Genomic DNA, 11,284 nt, shown 5'->3' with positions numbered 1-11,284 from the left:
CATTGCATAGAAGTAATTTACAGTTCTGCAGTTCCTAATGACCCTTGGGCTATACTCTTTTACTGTACAGGTGAATCAACAGGCCTATATAGATGTTCCATCACTCCTCACTTTCTAAATGCAGCAAAGTCCCTTATTACGCTTTTTTGGAAAAAATTAGCCATTCCTACCGTGAAACAATGGTTCCATGTAGTAGACCACATATACCACATGGAAGATCACAGTTATAAATACCATAACACAGCCACTGAATTGGATAAAATATGGGCCTGTTGGTTTGCTTTAACATACTCCTCTACCTACTTGGAAATTATGTCTAAACATAATTGACATTGTTGCCCATTCTCTACCTCGGATGCATTAATGCTCTAATGCAATTTTTTAATATCTCTACCGAGATCCTTTCCTTGTTCTGCCTTCCCCTCTCCTACTTCTTTCTCTGCTACCTTTCCCTTCTCTTTCCTTACGCTACCTTTTATTGGCTACTGCATAACCTAATTAAGTTCCATGTGACATTGCAATTTGTGTCTTCCTGGGACAGATGCTTGCACATTTTTCTGTGATTATATTGGAAACACTTTTGTTTGCTATATTTTTGATGCCCATTTGTCTGCTGGGGACATTGTTTTATAACCGCTCTATTCTTACCTCAATAAATATGTATTTCAAAAAATGTTATTTAATGTAGTTTTGTGTTTTTAATGTTTCTCCTTTATGTAATACCTAAAGCGTTACTAAACCCACAACAGTAAAATCAGTCTGTATATGCAGTAAGGCATGCTTGTTATACTCACTGTGGAACCTAAGGGTAATCCTTTGCATTGTGTATAAAACGGAAAATTGAATATGAAATAATTACCGCAATTTTCCTTTCCTGACAAGCTCCATGTCAACTTACTACTGGGTATGCTCCGCCCATACCCCCACCTACAAGACCTAACTCATAAATTTGACTCCGGCCCTCAGGCCGGCGTTCAATAACTCGATTTCTGCACCTGGGTGGGAGTTTGTGCTGACATGGAGCTTGTCAGGAAAGGAAAATTGCGGTAAGTATTTGATATTAAATTTTCAGTTTTCCTGACAGCTCCTTGTCAGCTTACTACTGGGAACTAACTAGCTACCCAGGGTGGGATAACACGGAAACAAAATAGGGTCAATTATGGCTTCTGGCTAATGAGATAACCGTTTGGCCAAAATTAACAGTTGTCAATAATAATACTGAGAAATAAAGGTTTGTATGGATGACCACGTTGCCGCCTTGCTTATTGACTTCATTGAGTCTCTCCAGGCCGCTGCCTAGGAGGTTGTGATGCTTCTTGTGGAGCGTGCCGTTATTTCTTCCGAAAGGGCCAACTCCCAATCACTCTGCTCGAAGCTCTGGCCCCCTTGCGTGAACCTCTGGAAACCACAAACAGGCAATCTGATGCCCTGAAAGTTGGGGTAGAATGGATATACATCTTCAGTGTCTCCCCAACATCCAAAAGGACTTTTTGTCCATCTTCCAGATGAAAAGTAGGCATACAATTTCTTGACATAGATGGAATGTTGAGGCCACTTTGTAATAGAATCCACCATTGGGAGCAGAATAATGCTGTCCACCAGGAAGGACTTAGTGTATAGGGTTCTTTATACCCTAGAGCCACCAACTCCTAGCTGAGGCTTTGGCAACCAGGAAAGCAGTCTTCAATGATAATTCCCAAAATGACAACTCCATCATGGATTTTCGAGCAGACAGGTAGTTGAGTACTAATGTGAGGTCCCATGTAGAAACATGGGGGCCCTGGGAGGCCTTAGCTTTACTACGGCCTTAAGAATTAAAGAGGACCACTGAGTCCCGCTAAGGGCCGACGTGGAAGAGATGTGTCCTTTGAGTGTGCTTGCACTCAGGCCCATGTCGAGATCTCTTTGAAGAAAAATGTGGAAAATCGAGGACCTGACAAACTCTTGCCTCCCTAGAGAAAATACTTCTGACGTAGCAAATTCTTGGAATTTTGCCAGACTTTGTTGAAGACTTTGTTCATGCTGCTCTTCCATGCTCTCATGAGGGCATCCACCATTCTCGATGAGCAATCTAAATCCACGAACCTTCGCCTCTCAAAATCAAGCTGCTAACTTGAGCTTCTCCAGAGCTGGATGGAGAACTTGACCTAGTGCCACTGTCTGGCAACTGAGAAGATTTGTACTAGGTGTCTGTGAGATATAACTAGTTGTATGCATATCCACTGTTGAAGAAAAACCCAGTGGAATGGATATCTTCTCCATTGAGCCACTCAAAACAAGGACATGAGAGACCATGGTTCCAATAGTCACCAAGCATGAAGACGCTGACAAGTGAAGAGAGGAACCCCAGGTCAATTCAGTAGGGATGGGCGAATGGTTTGGCCCAAGCATAAGTTCGTGCCGGATGTTGGTTGTTCGGATGTTCTGCAAACACCTAACAATATGCGGTGTTCCGGGCAAATTCGAAAGCCACTGGAACACCGTTAAAGTCTATAGGACACTAACATGAAAAATCAAAAGTGCTCATTTTAAAGGCTTATATGCAAGTTATTGTCATAAAAAGTGTTTGGGGACCCGAGTCCTGCCCCAGGGGACAAGTATTAATGGAAACATTTTTTTTTTAAAACGGCTGTTTTTTCGGGAGCAGTGATTTTTTAAATGCTTAAAGTGAAACAATAAAAATGAAATATTCCTTTAAATATCGTGCCTGGGGGGTGTCTATAGTATGCCTGTAAAGTGGCGCATTTTTCCTGTGTTTATAACAGTACCACAGCAAAATGGCCGTATCTCTGATGGAGGAGTGATCGCCCAGACGGAGTTTTACTGGCGTCTACAAAATGGCACCTTGGGGTTTCCACCTCTGGAGGATAATGTTGCGGGCCTCTAGTTTGTGTTTGTGGCAGATGAGGCCTTTGCTCTGGGGGAACATCTGATGAGGCTGTTTCCCATGAGAACCATGACCCCAGAGCAGAGGGTTTTTAATTACCGGCTGGCTCGTGCCAGAAGAGTGGTTGAGAATGCCTTTGGCATAATAGCCAGCCAGTTCAGGCTGTTCCTTACGGCCATCAACATGGCCAAATACAAACTTAATCACATTGTGTTGAGTTGCTGCATTCTGTACAACTACCTTTGCAATAATGCAGCCAGCTATCTGGCCTCAGTTGCGACTGAGGCCGACTTTTCATTACCTATATTGACGACAGCGCTCAAAAGTGGCCGTCCTGGCTTGCCCCCCTAAAGCACCCGCGAAGTCCAGCAAAACTATGTTGATTACTTTGTGGGTAGTGGGGCAATTGATTTACAAGAAAATCTTGCAGATGGTGAATACATTTTTTTTGAAAAACTAAACTCATATTTCATTTATATTACTGTTTGTGTTTCTTATCTGTCTCCTAGGTTCTCAAATGGCCTTTTAATTTTGGCCATTTTCTTCAATAGTACAAACGTAACTTACTTGATACATGAGGTGACAATCTCTTCTTCAGCTAACTATTATGTTGTGCTACACACACACAATGTTATTGTTGTTAATGTATGTAATGCATTAATTATAAAAATAATCATCCTTTGCAACTCCATGAATTAATTGCTTGTAGTCCCTAAAATGGCCTGATTTTGGCAAATTTTACAGCACGGTGGGGGTTATTTACTAAAGGCAAATCCACTTTGCACTACAAGTGCACTTGTAGTGCAAAGTGAATTTGCCTTTAGTAAATAACCCCCATTGTCACTGTAACTACACCAACTTAAAAAATAAACTGGTATTGAGCATTGAAATAAGAAGCCACACATTGTTGAGTATAAAACATTTTACTCCAAGCATATTCACATGTGCGTTATAAACGGTTTTGGAACAAACCAACATCTTGGTGAATAACATGTATGTTTGACATAAATTTGCCTTTTTTGGGGCTAAACAGGCATGTTTAAAAACATAACATACACATCCCCAACTCAGGAACTTACAAAGTTCAACTTTGCTAAAGTGAAGACCATATGAGACATTAGTATTTCAAAACTGTTGATTTTGCCTTCACCAGATGGGGTGATCTCACCCCTTTAAAAGCCACATTTTGAAGATGCACATAAATTGGGACTCAAAGTTTGGATTTCCCTCATGATCCCATGCCTAAAATGTGTGTATTTTCCCTACATCTATTTTGCTAAAGCCACAAAACACAGTGTGTCAATATGTGCTATCTCCCATCATGGGATATCAATGTACGCGTTTTCTGGGTGCAACCCTTTCCTCCAAACCAAAGTAGGTGAGAGGAAGGGGTTGCACCCCCGAAACACGTCCATTGATCCCCCATGATGGAAGCTAGCACATGTTGACACACTGGGGCTTATTTCAGAAAGGACAATCCACTTTGCCCTACAAGTGCACTTGCATTGCACTTGTAGTGGTTTTGACTTTTTGAAATAAGCCCCAGTGTGTCAACATGTGCTAGCTCCCATCATGGGGGATCAATGGACGTGTTTCGGGGGGTGCAACCCCTTCCTCTCACTTACTTTAGTTTGGAGGAAGAGGTTGCACCCACAAAACACGTACATTGATATCCCATGATGGGAGATAACACATGTTGAGACACTGTGTGCATCTTCAAAATTTGGCTTTGCAATTCATTTAAAACTGTAAAAATATGTACAACATAACGACAACTTTAAAAATGTTTTTTTGGTTTAGATTTTGCCTAAAATATCAATGATGTTGCTCAGTCTTTTGTGAACATCATGGATGTTTTGTTTCATCTTTTGCAAATCACGATTGCACACCATGATCTCACTGATCAGTATTTTTGCACTTGCACTGCTGAAGTGAGTTTCTTCTTCCACAACATCCATGTCACCTAGAATTAAAAAAAAAAACACCATGTATTATCAATATGCGGGCATCCATCTATTACCTGAAGCTGTGGTCTCAGACACTGACCTGTTGTCAACGCCATTTCTACCACTTCACCTAGCACTTCCTGAACCTCTGCATCCACATCTTCATGGTGTGTGGTGAGTTCCCTTTGTTCATTAGGCGTGGCGTTACTGGTGTCCTCAGATGTCCCTATTCTTTTCTCCCCTATGTGAATACAAAAAAAGGTATACTTAGCAGACAGATATTTTAGGCTAGAAATAGTAATATGAAACATTGCTTGGAAGTGTTGTCCAATTGTCTGTTTTGGCAGAGTTCCAAGCTGAAGACATGATTTTTTCACTTTCAAAAGTTGGAATACTTACCTGTTTTGTGCAAGTTTCACACATGGAGAGACCCCTAGTCTCCACTGGAGCACCTGCGTGGGACACCATAACAAGGTTGTTATGGTGTCCCACACTAGTGCTCCTGCGTCCAGATGTGTAAACAGCTGCTGAGTGTCCTCTCCTGACACTGAATAAAGTTGTCATTTCATTATAGTTTCAAACACATGTAGACAACAATGTAATAAACTTATTTTAATCCAAATAGGCATGAACAAATGTAGTTAACCTGCATCTGCCCAAAATGACGTAATAGTGATCAAACGAGCGATGTTTAATACGAATGATTCCTGTGTCCACGAGCCTCAAACTTGGCATTTTAAACTGTACAACAGTAAAGAAAAGCACATGGACCAGCACGAAAGTAATAATAATAATAGGAAAACATGACAAGTACTTGCATTACTTTCCTGATCTTTTTATACTGATCTTGCTCCCTCAATTTCAGGTCTGACCAGCATTTCCTCAATTGATCCTTGGATCGTCATACCCCAAAATTCCTGTGCAGACTTCTCACAATTTTAGCCGTGATCTTAGCCTTTCTCACATTAGGGTTTATGTACAGCCCATGCTTCCCATCATAGTCTGTCCTCTTCAAGATGTCCACCATCTCCACCATTTCTTCAAAGGACATTATATCTCCTCCTGGATCTGTAACTGCCTTGCTCCAGGCTTTCCTCGTTGCTCACAGCACACACCTGCTGTGTCTCCGCCATGAGCTCTCCCACTGCCCCGAAAGAGAAGAGGCGGAGAATACACTAGAAAGAAGGACAGGGGCGGAGTTTCACGCATGCTCAGTGTATATAAAGCATTACACGTGGGCGACGTACGTACGATCTGTGAGTGGAGGACAGAGGATCGTTAGCGCCAATCATTCAAACGAAGGTACAATTGTAACTTGGGGCATCAGTGGTTAGTGGCCAATACTGCTTATAGTTTGAGGCCTATATTGGGACAAGATTAGGAGAGTTTAGCCTGACATTAGGGGTTGTCTTGTGTTGTGTCTTGCAGATAAAATAGTTGATAAATTTACAGCCCCTGATTTCCTGCCCAACTTTATCAACAAATACAGGGAGCTGCCATGTCTTTGGCAAGTCCAATGCAGGGACTATTCTAACAAGCTAAAGAGGAAGGCAGTGCTGGAGAAACTGTTGGAATTAGTGAAGCCTGTGTATCCCATGGCAGACATCACTTATTTGAAGGCCAAAATTGGTAGCCTGAGGAGCACATATAATAGGGGGCGCAAGAAGGTTCAGGGTTCCCTGAGATCTGGAGCATCAGCAGATGACGTATATGTCCCCAAGCTGTGGTCCTACAACAGCCTGTGTTTTTTGTCCAACCAGACGGAACCTAGGCCATCGCTCTCAACACTTCCCTCCACATCAGCTGAGGCTCCTGAGGTCCAACCTGGGCTTTCCACCCAGGAAGAAGATGTGGAGGAGCCCAGCTTGACCTAGGTATAGCATTGTTGAACACATTACTTGTCAAAAATTGAATGATGTTAACTAGATGTTATTGATCACAAATTTCTGATTTAATAAAGTGGTTTACATATCAATAAATGGTAGTAGCCAAAAATGATTGGGACAAGAATGAAAAATGCTGGAGTCAGAATGATAGTCTTTTCTATTTGTTAACATTCAATTTGCAACAGTCATGAGCTCAAAATTGTGTGTGATTGATGACCAAAAACCTAAAACTAGGTACCATGTTCATACACAGGATGTGCCTATGGGACAGGAAGTGAAGGGAAATCTCCTCAATAGGACACAGATGATGAAAAAAAAAATCTGACAAGGGTTTTAACTCTCACATTTCACATCTGTTTGATATGGACTCTGGTTGCTAATGGAGTGATTCATGGGAGACACCTGAATACAGGGCCCACCACTTTGGCAGTGTTAACATTACTGACTATATATGCAGATTAATACCTGTGTCTTCTGCATTCTGTGTGTTCAGGATTTCCAGTCCCATATTCTGATCCCATATACTGTATATTATACCTGTTACCACAGATCTGGATGTGGTGGGCTATTCCCATGGGTTGGTAGGTGCTATCCCCTTTTCTTTTCTTTTTATGATGCCTGTAGGAGCTAATTATTCTCACTAAAATTAAGAGTCACAAATTATACATGCTTGAATGGTCCTGAAGAAGCAGGAGTTCCGCAAAACACGTCAACCAGACCACCACTTTGGGAGTGTTAGCCCTTTCACACTGGGGCGGTTTGCAGGCGTTATTGCGCTAAAAATAGCGCCTGCAAACCGACCTAAAACTGCCTCTACTGTTTCTTCAGTGTGAAAGCCTGAGGGCTTTCACACTGAAGCGGTGCGCTGGCAGGAGAGAAATAAAAACTCCTGCAAACTGCATCTTTGGAGCGGTGAAGGAGCGGTGTATTCACCGCTCCTAAACCGCTCCTGCCCATTGAAATCAATGGGGCAGCACGGCTATACCGCGGCTATATGGGCGCTATGCGAGTGGTTTTAACCCTTTTTCGTCCGCCAGCGGGGGTTAAAACTGCACCGCTAGCAGCCGAATACCGCCGCAAAAACGACGGTAAAGCAGCGCTAAAAATAGCGCTGTTTTACCGCCGACGCCCCCACCGCCCCAGTGTGAAAGGGCCCTTAGCAATACTGACTATATATGCAGATTAATACCTGTGTCTACTGCTTTCTGTGATTTCAGGATTTTGCGGTCCCATATTCTGATGCCATATACTGTATATTATACCTGTCTCTCACTAAAGTTAAGACCCCTTTCACACCAAGGCGTTTTTGCAGCGTTTTAGCGCTAAAAATAATGCTCATAAAACGCTCATAAAACGCTCATAAAATGCTCCTCATGCATCTCAATGGACCCTTTCACCGTTGCACTGGCGGGGCGTTGAGTAAAGTCCTGCAAGCAGCATCTTTGGAGCAGCTTTTGGGCGTTGAAAAAAGCGCTTTAAAAACGCCCCTCTCCATTGAAATGAATTGAAAACGCTGTAAAAACGCCTGAATAACGCCTATAATCTGCCCTGAGCTGTAGAAAATTCACATGGTCTCACAAAAAGGTAAACATGCAAGCAGAAAAGAGAGCATCTACAACAACAGGACTGAACTTGTGGGAAGGTCAGAATGATTAAACAGACCATCAAAGTGCCAAAAAAACAAAATTAAAGTGCCAAAAAAAAAGAATTAATCCCAGAAAAATGAAGATTTGAAGTAAAACAAGACACTGCTTGTTATTTTACAAGACACTGCATGTTTTACATGATCTCACAAAGGATAAACATGCAAGCAGAAAGATAGCATCAATGATACATGCTTCAATAACGCTTGAAAAACGCTGTTAAAACGCCTGCAGCATTAATTTTACCGCTAACGCCCCTAAAACGCTGTAAAAACGCGGTAATAACGCTAACACATTTTAGGGCGTTTTTGAAGCGCCTTGGTGTGAAAGGGCTGAGTTACATATTATATATGCTTGAATGGTCCTGAAGAAACAGAAGTTCTGCGAAAAGCAATAAACCATACCAAGCTCTCATTGAATTTATACCTCTGTGCTCTATGATATGTATGCTATACCCTATGGTACTAACTGTATTGTTGTATGCTATTAGGCATCTTTTATCTGTATAAACTTAATAAAGAACCTTTTTAATCTATATGCATTGTGTGATGTGTTCTTAAAGGCATATGTAAAGTCCCACCCCTTTTACCTGTGCCCATTTTCTCTTCTATTCAATTTGGGATGATGCCAATGAGAACACGATATGATATGGCATCTCATTCTCAGTCCACGCTATATCTTTCTTACAATTTAACCCTCCCTTACTTTGTCCAAAACGAAAAAAAAAAAAGTTTTACCTATAGTTAGTCAACTTTAAATGGCAAAATGCAGGTCAACACACCTGAAATTAGCATGCATGACTTTTTATGAGTATACTGTAATGCCTTACTGAGAACGGCAGCAAGTGGTACATGATCCCATATATCATGTCACTTTGAGGGTAAGTAAAAAAAAAAAAGTCTTCAGTCTCTATCAAACGGGTGGTATAAATGGGCAGCTGAGCCCCAGTTTTACTTCCCCTGCCCCCCAGTCACCCATCCAAACTGTAAATTGAAAGCTAGATAGGGCTTTTCATATGCTGCGGCTGTTATACTTTGAATCACAACTGTGGAATTTTTAACAAAGTTTGACAAGTCGCACCACTTGTCAAATTTGCCCACTTGGTCTAATGGAGCCGCATTGCAACCGATTGCTCGGCTTGCAATTGTAGCACGGCTCCGCAATTGCGATTAGACAAAAATAATGTAAAAAAAAAACAAAAAACACAAGGCGAAAGTACTGCCTCCTGAACACCTGTGAGCTACTGCTCCACTGTCACAGCGATAAGAACTGCAGTGTGTTCTGGCTTCTTTTGAAATTGTGCTGCAATAAACTCATACTTGTCTATTCAAGTCAAAAACATGCAGAAACAATATCTCACATAAGTGATTACACCCCTCACATTTTTGTAAATATTTTATTATATCTTTTCATGTGACAACACTGATAAAATGTCACTTTGCTACAATGTAAAGTAGTGAGTGTACAGCTTGTATAACAGTGTAAATTTTCTGTCCCCTCGAAATAACTCAACACACGGCCATGTATGTCTGAACCGCTGGCAACAAAAGTGAGTACACCCCAAAGTGAAAATGTTCAATATGAGCTCAAAGTGTCAATATTTTGTATGGTCACCATTATTTTTTTCAGTACTGCCTTGGGCATAGAGTTCACCAGAGCTTCACAGGTTGCCACTGGAGTCCTCTTTCACTCCTCAATGACGACATCACAGAGATGTTAGAGACCTTGCGCTCCTCCACCTTCAGTTTGAGGATACCCTACAGATGCTCAATAGGGTTTAGGTCTGGAGACATGCTTTGCCAGTCCATCACCTTTACCCTTAGCTTCTTTAGAAAGGCAGTGGTCGTCTTGGAGATACTGTATATGGAAAACTTCACAATACATTGTTTACTGGTAAAACTTCAGTAATGTTCTATATTATATACTCCCTTGTTGTAGACAAAAATGATGATGGGGCCATCTGAGAATTGTGTGACATGCATAAAAGTACCCTATCTTCAATACATACACATGATTACAGCATTGTCCCTAAATAAGTAGATAAACATTTTCTGAAATAATGTAAATGCCTGTATATCAAGAATAATGTACAAGTGAATGTGAGAGAAGACATCACTGAGGGAGCTATGGAGGAGGTGGAATCCTTATGGGTAGAGCTCCAAAGGGATGAAACTAAGGGGAAAGTAATACTGGGAGTGTGCTATAGGCCCCCTAACCTGGAGGAGGAAGGGGAGACAGACCTCCTATCACAATTTGGATTAGCGGCATAGATGGGAAGTGTCATCATAATGGGTGATTTTAATTATCTAGACATAGACTGGGCAGAAAGGAACCGCACATTCATCTAAGGCTCGCCAGTTCCCTAAATGTCTTGTAGGACAATTTCATGGGTCAGATGGTAGACGCGCCAATTAGGACAATTTAGGAAACAGCGATCACAGGTCAATTAGCTTCAGTATAAATCACACAATTAGGAAACATAAGGGGAATACAAAGACACCAAATTTCAAAAGGGCCAACTTCCCTAAACTAGGAACCTTGCTTGAAGATATTAATTGGGATAAAATCTTAGGAACAAAGAACACGGAGGAGAGATGGGTTTGCTTTAAGAGCATATTAAATAAGGGCATTAGCCAGTGCATCCCATTGGGAAATAAATTTAAAAGAGCGAAGAAAAGTCCTGGGTGGCTTAACTCCAATGTAAAAATGCATATAAAAGCAAAGGAGAAGGCCTTCAAAAAATACAAGGCTGAGGGATCATCATCAGCATTCAAATTTTACAAAGAATGCTACAAGAAATATAAGGGTACAATTAGAGCAGCTAAGATAGAACACGAAAGACACATAGCAGAAGAGAGCAAAAAAAATCCCAAGAAATTCTTTAAGTATATAAACAGTAAAAGAAGGAGGACAGACCATATT

The sequence above is a fragment of the Aquarana catesbeiana genome, linkage group LG01, assembly GCF_042186555.1.
Source record: "Aquarana catesbeiana isolate 2022-GZ linkage group LG01, ASM4218655v1, whole genome shotgun sequence".
NCBI classification, from domain to species: Eukaryota; Metazoa; Chordata; class Amphibia; order Anura; family Ranidae; genus Aquarana; species Aquarana catesbeiana.
This window is presented reverse-complemented; position numbering follows the sequence as displayed.